Genomic DNA, 14,457 nt, shown 5'->3' with positions numbered 1-14,457 from the left:
TAAGCATATTTTTCAACTGGACAGCTACATGGGTGTGACAAAAATGAAGCATGATTAAGGAGCTGCAACAGGAAGTCAAGTTAGGAAGAAATGGGAGAGTAAGGTAAACACAATCTGTTCCTATTTAAATTTCCTCTGAGTTCACTATATATATTTACTTGAAACATGAATTTATACTGAGTGTTCATGGCCTTTCATTCCTTGATGATGACTATGACTTTGCTGTCTAGTTTCCACATATTTAAATTATGGGGATGATATGTCCCAGTGTGCCTGGCATAGTCCTATTTCATGGCTATTGTCCAGGCATAATTATCACTAACACTCCCTCTAATTCTCAAAGTCCTCCCATTTGGACAATAAATTTTATGGTCACCCTATTTATGGAGAAATCCGTAATGGAAGAAGTTTCTGCAGGGAACAGAATCATAAAATAACAAGGTGAACATAGAGATCAGTTTCTATTATTGTCTTAGCATAAGGGATGAAGAAGTCAAACCTTACTGAAGAGTAGAATTAGCCTTAATTTTTCCTCAGTAAAGCAATATGCTCGTGGCAAATGAAATGGCTTAAGAAGGAATTATCAGAAATGAAGTTCAGCCTTCCTGGAGCCTGGTGCTGAAGAGAGGAATAGCGGTGATCAGAGCAATAGCAAAGTCATGGAGAACATTATGATATCAAGGTGGGTGGTATGTTAAGGGCCAGATAATGATATGATTTCTTCTTTCTTGGGTGTAAATTTTTTAATGAGGCTTAAAATGGTCTTAGAAATTTCAGGGTAGATGCCAGGAAATAACCTAAAGCTAGAGTAAAATATGTGCTACATAAACTGAAAGACCATTAGAAACAAGTTCTGGGAAAGACTTAGCATCTCCTCAGAAGGGCCCACCCAGCATCATCATCTAAAAATATTAGCTTAGAAATTTAATATCTAAGGCCAGTACCAGTCAGAATTGAAGCTTTAAAAATGATGGAGGCAGCCGTACAGAGTATTTTATATGTTTGTAACTACCCAGGCCAAGACAGGCTATACTGATCTTAAGAGAGAGCATTTACTTTTTAAATATATTTGAATCTATTCTATAATTTTTTAATTAAAAAAAAATGTTGCCTAGCAATAATGGCTTTAGAAAAACTCTGATTTTTTTTTTAGCTTAATTAGGAGAAAAGATTGACCACATCTTAAAAAAATGGTTGTGTTCATGGTAAGTCTTGGCTTGTGTTAGTTGCTGTGGAATGTCGGCATCACCTGATCCTAATCCTGAACAAACAAATATGCACCTGGTCAGCCGAGCAGTGATGTGCATAATGAAAATCAGAGGAGGCCACCCAAGATTCCATTACATTTATACCTTATTATACAAAATTCTGACTCCCTTAAAACAAGCAAGCAAACAAACAAATAAACCAAAGGTCCTTTTCTCTTTATGAGAAGACCTAAATGTGGTCATCAAAACAGGTAAGAAGAATCATTGAATTGAACCAGTTTGGGAAATTAGTAGGTGCCCATTGTGTAGACGCAAAGAGAGAGCACCGGTTATGAAAGACTTGATCATGTAATTTTATTTATGTTCATAAATCATCATGCTTATAGGTTCAGCATCCTAAGTAGGAAGCTATACATAAATTAGGAATTCATTTTGGGGCATTCTTTGTTTATCTGTTGCTTGTTCTATGGCAGTTAATGCTAATAGAATCTAATAAAATAACACGTCTGAGGAGGATTCACAGTTCCTCTGGCCTACTGAGATTTTGGTGGATCTTAATTTAAAAGCATGCTAATTTTAACAAAGCTAATCATTTACTGAAAGTATTTGACTACGTCTGATTATGTAAACTTTTTCAAATAAAAATCTATTCATGGAAAAATATTCCTATCTAGAAAGAAAAATTATATCAAAGAAGATTCTTCCAGAAACATTGACCTAATTTATGGTGGACTACAGAATAAAATAAAATCAGACTGCTAAGGCCAACCAGAAAAAAAAATGATGAAAAATATTTGGATCATTCCAAAAAGTACACATTTTTGTTTTTATTTTAGAAATCAAGGGTGAGTCTCCTATTACGTGAGCAGTACATTATTACTTTTACATTAATTATCCCCAAAATTAAATTAGAGATCAGAAGTGTATGCACTGACTACTATTCATGCATTTTTCTCATTTATAAAATGCCTTTTTTTCAAATTGATTCAAACTAGAAGGAATTATTTTATAAGATTTTTCTTCATGAATTTTACTGAAATTATAAACATAGTTTTTTTATTTTTAGATATCACATTACTCACGTACTCAGAGGCCCTGTAGTTTTGAATTGTCTTATTATTTGCTGTTCTTTCTAGCAAAAGAACATTGCTTCTGGACTTTGTATGCAAACTCAAAAGACCCAACATTGAATTTGGTATATATACAGCATTTGATGACGTTATAAGATATATCTGGTTATTGGATTTTTATAATATTTAATCTCCAAAGAAAGCATGGAAACTAAAATGTCAACCTGTAAGACACTTTGAATGAACTGTTCACTTTTTTAAAGCTTCAGCATAATATAAAATGCAGTAATCTTCTGAGAATCTATTTTTCTTCCACAATAAAAGGAGCAGTGATGATAAACTTACTTCTTTAACTCAGGTTGAAGCTGTCTGGAGAGAATTGCAATGTGAAGAAGACAAATATTCACCGCTCAGTCTAGAGGAAACCAGCCATAAATTCACTGGCATCATAAACTTAGATCGATCAAGGTTATTGTTTGGCAGACTGGATAATTTTAGCACTGATATACCCTAATCGTTGTTTTTAGCATCACTGTCAATGCTTTCTTCTCGGTGTCTAGCTTGGTCTTTGCCACATCAGTATCCTCACTTTTGGCTGCTATGTCATCCACAAAACCACACAAACTAGACCAATTCCATCAATAGTGTTTATGGTAGTTTGTGTTTTTTCATTTAGTTTTTCACTCAAGTTATGCCACCCACAGGTTACTACATTGTTCTGCCTTCAATGTAACAGGATATTGCAGAATTTCTATATTGCTAAGTAAGCCTTCCCTCTGTCATGGAAGAGTTAGGGTTTCCACTGATATAGAGGTCTAGAGATGATTTCTCTGCTCTTTAAAAGCATTTTTTTACTGCAATAATAATATGCAACCAATTTGTTACTTTATCTTGATCTCTTAATTACTCAGTCTGATCAATGTTTAAGTTGCTAGAAGATAAAGGCTATTTTGGTTTAAGTGATTTTATAAAAAGATTGATGTAGTACTATATCCTGTTAGGTGTTTCATAAAGTCATCTCAGGATTACATGTACTGAACATCAGACATTGGCTACATGCTTTAAAATGGGAGGTAAACACTATTATATACGCAAATATTGAGAGATTAGAAAAACACCAACATGTTCAATCTCAGAGTCCACCAATTCAGATTTTTTGATTGTACAATATTTATAGACTCCTGGGTCAAGATGTTCTCTTAATAGTCATAAAGTTTGTGCAGTAACATGGAAAATACTTATAACAAGAATAGCCACTCTTTAATAAGTACCTAGTAGGCAACAGGAACTTTATATAAGTCATTTCTTAGTTTTATAAACAATGCCTCAAGGTATGTACTTTTGTCTTCCTCCTATTACAGATGAGGAAATAAAGGCTCACATAGCTTAGGGAATTTTTCCACTGTTACATAACAAATACACAGTATTAAACGTTGAAACTTGGGCCCAATGATTTTCAAGTCCATAAGTTTTCACTTCACTATCCAATACTAACACTCCTGAAAAAATTAGAAGGCCAAGTGTCCATGTGCATTGGCGCATGCAAATCGATGTGGTTTAGAAAGCAACGCAAAACTTGAAAAGTAAAACCTTGATGTGATGGTGAGTAGAATTACCAACCATTTCCTTTCTCTCAAAAATTTTTAAATTGTTTTTTCAATAGCTGACAATGGGGAAAAAAAGTAAAAGTAAAAAAGAACGGGCACAAGTTCAGTATTGAGGCAGTCATTCCTTTTACATGAAAGGACTTGGATTAATGAGATGAACTTTGTATAATGTAATTTTTCTTAGGAGAAACATATAAAGACCTGCTCAGGACTAAGTAGACGCGCTTGTTAAAGGAAGCAAACTTCTCGATGACAGCCTAAAAAAGGAACTGATAGGAAATGAGATGAGCCTCAAAAGACTGGTATTATTACGTTTTTAATAATGAAGGCATTAGCGGCACAATTGTTAGAATTTTATCTGTTCTATCATGAAATAAGGATCTAGACAGTATGCAGTAATTAAAGATTGACTTTGATTTAGATAATCCATTTTAATTGCATTTTTAATTGTAGTGAAAATTTCGTGAAGTACCATCTGAAAATGCTGATGTAGAAAGATTAACTAATCAAGATCATGCCGTTATATTTGAATTACTAGAAAGGGACTAAGTGTAAAATACATCTCTCAACTAACACAGAAGTCCCTGTAATCTCATCTCACCTTCTGGGAACAATGTATAACAAATTAAAGCTGGTTCATGGAATGTCATACAATCCGGCTGCAAGATTCTAATTGATGAAGAAATGGCTTTTTAACGATTCTTTAACAACCATAGAAAATTTCAATTACTGGGAATCATGACAAAAACTACCTTAAGGGGACAAAATAGTTTCTACCAGTTTTCTTTAACCAACTCAGAGGTCCCACTGGACACTTTCTGACACTCTACTCTGTTTAGTTTGGTTGAATGGATGGGTGGCTGATTGGTTACTATGAATATATATACATAGTTTTTCAGGAAGACTGGCCCTGAGCTAACATCCATGCCCATCTTCCACTACTTTATATGTGAGACGCCTACCACAGCATGGCTTTTGCCAAGCAGTGCCATGTCCGCACCGGGGATCTGCACCCAGGAACCCCGGGCCGCCGAGAAGCGGAATGTGCAAACTTAGCTGCTGCGCCACGGGACCGACCCCTGAATATTTTTTTTTAAATATTCAAAATTGGGAAAACATAACTTGAAGTTACCAGATTTGTTGACCTGGATCACCTCGGCCCTACTTACACAGTCTTACCCACTATTGTTAGTCTCATGAATTCAGTGATGGATGCTAGTCTTGACGTGACTTTAGATGTATGAATTTTGGTTCCATTGGTGCCCCTGCCACCCCTTTGTCTTCTTCTGTTTGACAATCTCCACTGCAGCACTTAGCACGCTGTATTTTTAAAAGGTAAATTTTATTTTACCTCTCCCACTAAGCAATGGGACACAGTATGTATTCAATACGTATTTTGATGTTGAATAGATTATAATGGTTTTCTTCTATTTTGATTAATATTCTGAATGCTGTAAAATGTATTGCTCTTCTGACCTTAATAGCTCTGTTAGCTTCTCACAGAAGTGTACACACACATACGTTAACTAAAGACAATACATATAAATTCTTTGCTTTGGATATTCCAAACATATCAGAATATATCTGGAACCTGCTCTCTTTATGTCTAACTTATAAAAAGAGATGTATTAATTGTATTTTAGGTCTTTACATTTATAATTTAATTTCTCGAGAATTGTAACAGCATTAAAAAATCAAGGTTTTTGGTAAAATAAGAACTGTCATCAAGTAAGTTGTGAAGGTTGCTAGAAAGAGAAAATAAAGGACTTGGAAAGAAGATACAGTTCAACAGAAGATGAAACTATGTGAGGCAGCCTCTTACCATGGATTTTTAAGCAATATCTCTTATAGTTTGTATAGATAAAGTGAGATTCCTGTCTTCTTTATTTATTTCAATAAATATTTATTAAGGATTTATTGTGTACATGCAGAATAAATTCATCCACATGCCAGAGATTTTTAAGGAATGTCTGCTACACTTTGTATAGATTAAGTCATATTCCTTACTTCAATAAATATTTATTGACCATTTATGATGTGCAAGCAGAAATTTAGCATGCTCAGAAAGTGGTTCTTGTCAGGGAAATAAATGGAGATATCTTTGTAGACCCTGTTAATATCCTTTATTATGGGAGAATGAAGGCTCCCCTTGGGTTTGAGCCCAGAAAAGAGAGGGATCTTTCTACTTAGAGCTTGTTTTCCTACCACAGATGGCATCCATCAGGATTGCTTTGTCTGGCTGGAAGTTTAAGAAAAGTCATACCCAAACAAAATCTTGCCACCACACAGCCTTTTATGGCTCCCTGACAAGGGGGAAGGACCATGAGCCAAGGGGCCCTTTCCAGGGTTGGGAACTGATATAGCTTTGAAATCGCATAGTAGGACTGAAAAGGCTCTGACCTGTCAGGCAGTAACTCTAGGAAAGAAGTGTGCACACGCATGTACATGTATAGGGCTCTTTTTCTTTGTTTTTTAAAAACGGTGTCAGAGTATACATGATTTTCTGCATCTTGGCTTCTCGCTAAGATTTGTTATACAAATCCTTCTAACTCAATTTATATAGTTATAGTTGATTCTGCTTTAAAATGACAGCATGATATTTCAGGATATATATTCATCATAATTTATTCCTCTTGATGGGTTATTTCATTTTTATTCATTTATTTGCTCATTTCGCCATTACTGCCAAGGTTGCAATAAACATTCTTGCATATATAATTAAATGTTGTAATTTTTTTCTTATGACAGAGTGGGATTTCTAGGTCAAATACTATTTACTGGTCTGCTAGGGCTGCTGTAACAAAGTGCCCCACAGGAGAAATTTATTCTCTCTCAGTTCTGGAGACCAGAAGTCCCAAATCAAGATGTCTTCAGGGCCACGTTCCCATTGAGACTCTAGGTGGAATTCTTCCTTGTCTCTTCCTATCTTTTGGTGATGGCTATCAAACTTTGGTATCCTTGGCTTATATTTGCAGCACTTCAATCCCTGCCTCCATCCATAGGTGGTGTTCTCCTTTGTGTATGTCTCGGTGTCTCTTCTCCTGTCTCGTAAAGACACCAGCCATATTAGACTAAAGACCAACTCTACTGTAGTATGATCTCATCTTAATTTACATCTTAATTGCATCTACAAAGATTCTATTTCCAAATAAGTTTGAATTCACAGGTACCAGGGGTTGGGACTTCAATATACCTTTCTGGGGCACACTATTCAACCCACAGCAAAGATATTTGTTAATTTTTAAAAATTTAATAGATCTTGCTGAATCTTCTTCTAAATGACTGCAGCCACTTACATTTGCACTACTTATGTATGACCATGCAACTTATATCCACATGCTATTCAGCGTTATCTATTCTTTTCTAAACAACTTGACATAATATTAACTATATTAATTTCCACTTGAGTTTGAGCCTCTTTTCATATTTTTTTGTACATATAGATTTGCTCTTGTGAATTATGTTCATATCTTTATTGGGCTGTCTTTTTTAGGCCAGTTTATAAGTTCTCTTTATAATACATAAGTCATAACTCTCTATAACCTCACTTTGCAAACCTTTTTTCAAAAACTGTATCTCTTTGACTTTGTTATGGCATCTTTTGCAATACAAACATTCTTAATTTTTACACACTCAAATATGACAGATAAGTGATCATACACTTAATATATAAAGAGATATTATAAATCAATATGAAAGAGACAACCGGATGAAAAACTGGGCAAACAATGTAAATAGGTATGGTAAGAAAGGAAAAGACAGAAATGGATAGTAGTTAAAAAATCTTTGTCTTCATAAACAACCAAATGAATTAAAATTAAAACAAAAACAAGATACTTTTTTTCTTTTAAATGAGAATTGATTAAAATAATAACTTATTGTTAGGGTTTAAGGAAACATACTAATACAATACCGGTATTGTAAGGTGTAAGATAAATTTTATTGAACACTTACTTCCTGGTTCCAATTTTGAAACATTTTTATGTTCAAAAACTTTCATTTAGGAATCCTACTTTTAGGGGTTTAATGAAGGGAAATAACCAAAGATGAATACAATGCTTTTACTATAATTTTTTAATATTGAAAAATGGAAATAACCAAAACATGTCCTGATGTCAGAGATATAGTGATAAATAAAAATTAGGTTACAAATCTCTATCTACACAGACCCACTATGTATATGGAAAGGAGTATTCAACATTATAAATATATGAGTTCTTCCCCAAATTGATCTATAGCTCCAGAGCAATCCCCGTAAAAATTCCAGCAGATTCCCTGCCTCCTCCTGGGGACTTGACAAACTAATTCTAAAATATAGATTCAACAGCAAAGAACCAAAAATAGCTAAGATAACTGACGAAGAAGAAGAGAGAATCGTGTCACTAAATATCAAAGTTTTATTATAAAGCTATATCGTTTTAAACAGAGTGCTTTCAAGATAGAGATAGAAAACTAGGCTACTGAAATAACATAGAATACAGAAAAACGGATGGAGAGAGAGAGAGAAGTAGATGTATTGATAGACAGACAGACAGGTTAGATATGTGGCAGAGATAGCATTACAGATTAGTAGGGAAAGGATGAGCTACGTAATATGTTTTTGAGAAAGACAATTTTCCATTGGTGAATGGAGGAAGAAATGTAATTTCTACCTGACACGATAAAATATCTCTGTACCTTCTACATAGGGGTTATGTTTTAAATATCACAAAATTAGAAACTGCAAAGGATATATTGATAAATTTTACTCCATAAGTTTTAAATCTTTTGTTCAAAGATATCCACAGAGATTAGAAGGCACAAACTGGGGGAAAATATTTTGATCACATAATTCTAACAAATAACCAGAAAGTATAGTAAATCACAGTAATCAATAAGAAATAAACAAAAAAGCTAGTAGAAAAATAGCGAAGTACATAAGTAGATATTTCCAGAAAAAGCACTGTAAGTGAACAAGATTCACAATCTCTTAGTAACCTGAAAATACAAACAAAGATGACAATGAGGTCATTGTCCAACTAAATTGACAAAACCTAAGTTTAATGATACAAAGTGTTGGTAAGGATGTGGATTAATGGGAACATTTATAAAATGTTTGTAATAGCAGAAAACTGAAAACAACCTAAATACATCAACATAAACATGAAAAAATAAAGTGTGATATATTCAAGCAACAAGATTCTCTATAGACATCAACATTGAGCCACAGCTACAGGCTACATGCACAAAAGAGCTATCGTGTTGAGTGAAGAAGTGAGCTATGCAAAACGTTAAAAAATTGTATCATCTGTCATAGTCTGCTCAGATTGCCATAGCCAAATACCATAGACCGAGTAGCTTAAACAACAGAACTTTATTTTCTCACAATTTTGGAGTTGGGAAGTCCAAGATCAAGATGCCAGCTGAATCGGTTCCTGGTGAGGACTCTCTTCCTGCTTGTACACTGCTGCCTCTAGTTGTGTCCTCACATGGAAGAGAGAGATTTTTCTCTCTTCTTCGTATAAGGCTACAGTATGAAGGCCCTAACTTTATGACCTCATTTAATCTTAATTACCTCCTACAGACTCTATCTCCAGACAGTCACACTGGGAAGTAAGTCTTCAACATAGAAATGTTGGGGGACACAATTCAGCCCATAGCTTCATCTTTCTGAAGTTTAAATACAAACAAAAGCAAACTAATATATTATGTAGATACTCATATATATTTAGTGAAACCATAAAGGAAACAATACAACAAGGAAAAAAGAAATGCCAAATTCCGTGATATCATGGGGGATGGGTGTAGAAAGAGGTTCACAGGTTGATTCAATGATATTGATGATGTTCTATTTCTTAATGGGGCAATTGATGTTTATTTGGCTATTATAATCTACAGTTTTCTGTTTCTTAATAAAAATTGAAAAAATATTTATAGACTATTCCCATTTGGATAAGTAAATTATGTATTTCTAAAATGTATTTGAAATAATAGGTGCAGAAAAATTTTATTACAATACCTACTGAATTGATAGCCTTAGTTTTCTCTGGCTGGTAGGATTCTGAGTGATTTTTTTCTTCTAATCATCTAATTTTTCTATTTGTCCTAAAATATCTGTCTGTGTTCAACAGCTGTTTAACCAAAGTAAAGGTAAAGTGAGTTCATATCTGAAGCCAAGTACAAGCAGGAAAGCCATTTCTGTGCCATCTCTGCAGGGAAGTTCCACTTGTGGTGTGACACCAGCGGAGCAAGGGTGGTTGGCAATGACAGATAGCGCCTAGGGCTCCAGGGGATCAGGGACTTGGACTTCTTTGCCAAGGCTCTTCCCAAGCATTTTAAACAAAAATGAATTTTATTGCTAAATAGCTCAATTATTAGATGGGAAACTTAGGGCGTTCTGGCTGCAAGGATTTCTTCACTTCGAGGCGTGACCACTTCTTGAGTACCTGTCAGATTAAAAGAACTAGCTTCCTTAGTTGGGTTTTATTTACTGTCATTATTAATGATCCAAAGGATGGAGTAAACACAGAGCCAGTTAAGCCGGGAGGGATTACTAACACCTGGGAAAACAAAAACGCAGAAATTTCAGTACTGTTGCTCTACTTCTGAGTAACAACTCCATTTAAAGTCAGTCATTAAAATTCTACTACTCTCAACTTTTTTTTTAGGGAGTGCAACACTTTTAACCAATGTTGTTTTTTAAAAAAATTATAGAAGAAAAGGTCTAATTATAACTTTCCTCTGAAAAAAGGATCTGAAAGTAGCTACGAATATACATTGAGAGTGCTAACGTATTGCTTAGGAAGGGCAACTTTTCAGCCTCAGTGAAATGCATTCTATGTAATTACATTGCCCAGAGGCTGTGTCTAACTTTGAAATCCAAGCAACTAGTGAGGAAACCTCAGGGACACAGACATAAGCCAGCACGTAAAAGGACCTATGGGTTTTCAAGAGACATGCTTCTATCCCCATGGAAGATGAAGGCCTTCTGCAGAACTTTCCAGCAATGAGGAATCACAGATGGCAATGCTGACCTGCATGGGGATGGGGAATCTTGAATATCCAATACACGAGGAGAGAACTGCTGGGTGCATAGACGGTGTGATAAATGGTGTGTGTGTATTGTGAGTTTATAGCTAATGATCATGTGACTTATAGCCAAGGGACAGTATAACCTGTCAGGACCAGGAAGGACATATTGCAGAGGGTAAAGAAAAATGATGAGATTATTTGCTACCGCAGACTAGATTCTGAACACAAGAAAACAATGATTGAAATGTAGAAGGGAGATGATCTCAAGGATATTTCTGTTCACAGGAGTGAAGAACAAAGATTAAAGCAAATATACAGGGACTCTTATGTCTGCACGGAGAGCTCAGTTTCCAAGAGTAGATGTGCAGAAGACATAAGAAGGACCCATACTCTTTGATACAAAGGCAAAACCCTGTAAGAACTGAATCAGAAAGGGCAATACCCAGAATAAACTGAAACTCAAAAATATGAAAATGCCAACCCAACGGACTTGTTTCAAAACATTTTCATCAATGGAAGAATGGCAACAGGTTTGTGAAAGTGTAACTATACAATTTCCAACTTTACTTTTTTCTCATCAGAAAACTGGTATTTAATCTGAAGAGGTAGAAAAAGTTTAAGAAGGAAGTCATTTATGGTTGAGACAATGTTATGTATGTTATGTGCACACAACATTTCATTTTTGCTCCTGACATAAAGAAAGATGACATTTCCCAGCCACCAGTCTAGTTCTAGGCAATTAAAGGCAGTGAAAGTGTTGCATGCCTGGTTTTTGAGTCTGGGCTCCAAAAATCTCCTGCACCATCCTCGGTTTGCTTTCTCTTTGTTCTCTTGCCCACAAGCCAGAGGCAAGGAATCCAACAGAACTTTTGAGGTCTCAAGGACGCAAAAGAGCCACTGGATGGAAGGAGCTAGATCTCCAAGTCACCTTCTGAGGGAAAGACTCCAGTAGTGTCACCTGACTGTAAACATTCACACTGGAATTTGCATGAGTGAGAAATAATTGTTGACTATGTTAAGCCACTGAGATTTGGGGATTGTCTGTCAGAGCTGTTAGCCTACCCTGTACCAATGCTAGATTAAGAGCTCAAAAAATAAAAATGCCTTCCTTTTAATAAAATTTAATGTATTTTAAAAACATAAATACATTGGCAGAATAATTTTTAATGATCTTCAAGAAACAATGGGCAATGTAGAGGGACCAAAAAGCTAGAAATGGACTAACGCAAAGTTTTACAAGAATAAAAGAAAAATTGGTAAGCTTTATGTCAATTTCAGGCAAACAATATATAATCAATTACTGAATAGAAACTTGGGAGTAAGTTAAAGGAAAGTACTCATTATCAGGAGTCAGATTTGATTCACCAAGACCAAGACATAATATACTTACCTCTTTTCCTGTTCGAAAATTGTTTCTAAGCTGGTAGTTCAGGGAAGAGAATATAGGATCTTCTTGTGGATGACACGAGCAAGGGAGTGAAATGAAAATATTCAAAGGTATGTTGTCTAGTATATTATAATTAATGTTTAAGAATTCAATTTGATATGTAACCAGATTTCTTAAAACTATTTGGCTTTTATTTTAAGAGAACATGTAATAAAATGGTTCAATTATACCTAGCATTTGTACAATGATTTATAGTTTACAAAGCATTACTGTGTATGTTTTCCCTTTGGATTTTTATAACAAGGAATAGATCAGGAAGTTGATGTTCAGAGAGGACAGATAACTTATTGAGATCACACAGTAAATTGCAACTGGGATCAACCTACATTTTCTGACTCTAAGCACAGTTCTCTAGCTACATCATTATGCCTCTTGTCTAAAGTGAATCCTAAAAATGTTTCGTATCTCATTCAATGCTGGGTGGTGACAAAACAAACATAGACAAGATTACTATTGTACAATATCAGAAGGTACTCTCTAATGTGATACTCTGTTATAAACTGAATGTTTGTTTTTTACCCCAAAATTCATAGGTTGAAATCCTGCTCCTCGCCATGTGATGATATTAGAAGGTGGGGCCTTTAGAAGAAAATCAGGATTAGATGCGGACATGAGGGTGTGGCCCTCAGGAATGGGATTAGCGCCCTTATAAGGGTGATGAGGGAGCTTGCTTCCTCTTTCTGCTCTCCACCATGTGATGATACAATGAGAGATTGACAGTCTGCAACCCAGGAGAGGGTGCTCACCAGAACTCAACCATGCTGGCACTCTGAAATTGGATTTTCAGTGTCCAGAACTGTGAGAAATAAATTTCTGTTGTTTATAAACCATCTAGTCTATGGTGTTTTTGTTACAGCAGCTCAAGCTGTCTAAGACATGCTGTATTCTTGGAGCCCATATGATGCAGGAGCCAGGGGTATTTATTCCTCTGTAATTTGTGAGCTCCATCTGCACAAAAGTGTCTATGATCTGTGTGGTTCGGTTACCCCCAAGAGCTAAATGCCAACAGTAACACACATGATGAGAATGAGCTGTTGTCAGAGGTTCTACCATGTGAATTCTTTCCACCTTGGAGGCCCATACCAGCTCTAATCTACCTCTGCAGTTGACCATGATAGAAGAGGAAGTGTATTTTATGTAAATGCATCTTAAATAGCGTGTAAACAAATACCTTCTTGAATGCAGGGAAATGTATTCTGTCATCAAACCTTTACAATTGATAACCAGCATATTCTATTTTTAGGATAGCAGATTTAAAAAGCACAAAAACAATTTACCCCATTTTGACCATTTAAAAAATTGCTGAAATTGTGAGTGACGGTGAGAGTGGTAGGAGGTAAGGTCAGAGGAGTCAGGGGAGGACCAAGTGTCATAGGGCCTTTTAGGTCCTACAAATGACCTTGGCTTTTATATTGAGAGTGATGTGAGGTCACTGAGGTGCTTTAAATAGAGGAGTAAAGTGATGTGACTTATATTTAAATTAGGTCACTTTGGCTGCTCTGTTGAGACTAACCTGAAGAGGAAAGACTGGAAGCAGAGAGATTAGTAAGGAGACTATTGCAACAATCCAGGCAAAAAATGATAGAAGTTTGAACCAGGCTATTTGTGGTGGAGGTGGTGAAGAAGGGTCGGATTTGGGATGTACTATGAAGATAGAGCTACCATGATTTGTTGATGGATTGGATCTGGATGAGAGAAAGAATCATCAACAATGACTCCAAAGTGTTTAGCCAGAGTAACTAGAAGAATAGAGTTAGCATATACTGGGACAAGTAAGATTAAGTTTGAGGTGCTTATTAGACGTCTAAGAGATGGTATCAATAGTCAGTGGGATTTTAACTCTGAAGTTTAGGGTAGATGTCTGGGCTGGAAGTCTAATTTTAAGGTTCATCATCACACAGAAGGTACTTAAAAGCGTGAGTCTAGAGGACATATGCAGAGAAAAACTACATATAAAAAAGAGAAGATGCCTAAGGACTGAACCCCGAGACACTTTGAAGTTTAAAGGTTAGATTGATGGGGAGAAATCATCAAAAGAGACTGAGGAGTAGTTAGAGGTTGGAAAGATATCCAGGTAGCAAGTTTAAGAGCATTTGTTCTAAATAGAGAAATTT

General features: G+C 35.5%; 1 long non-coding RNA gene across 1 annotated transcript; it reads left to right on the top strand.

The window, feature by feature from the left end:
• The first annotated feature begins 3,739 nt into the window (after positions 1-3,739).
• LOC139080472 (uncharacterized) lies at positions 3,740-13,170 on the top strand. Its single transcript, XR_011535003.1, has 3 exons — positions 3,740-3,880; positions 11,182-11,426; positions 12,877-13,170. It is a non-coding gene; the product is annotated as an uncharacterized lncRNA (long non-coding RNA).
• The last annotated feature ends 1,287 nt before the right edge of the window (positions 13,171-14,457 follow it).

The sequence above is a fragment of the Equus przewalskii genome, chromosome 30 (assembly GCF_037783145.1).
Source record: "Equus przewalskii isolate Varuska chromosome 30, EquPr2, whole genome shotgun sequence".
Lineage (NCBI taxonomy): Eukaryota > Metazoa > Chordata > Mammalia > Perissodactyla > Equidae > Equus > Equus przewalskii.
Note: the sequence above shows the minus strand (reverse complement) of the source record. Positions and strands in the feature narration are given on the sequence as shown.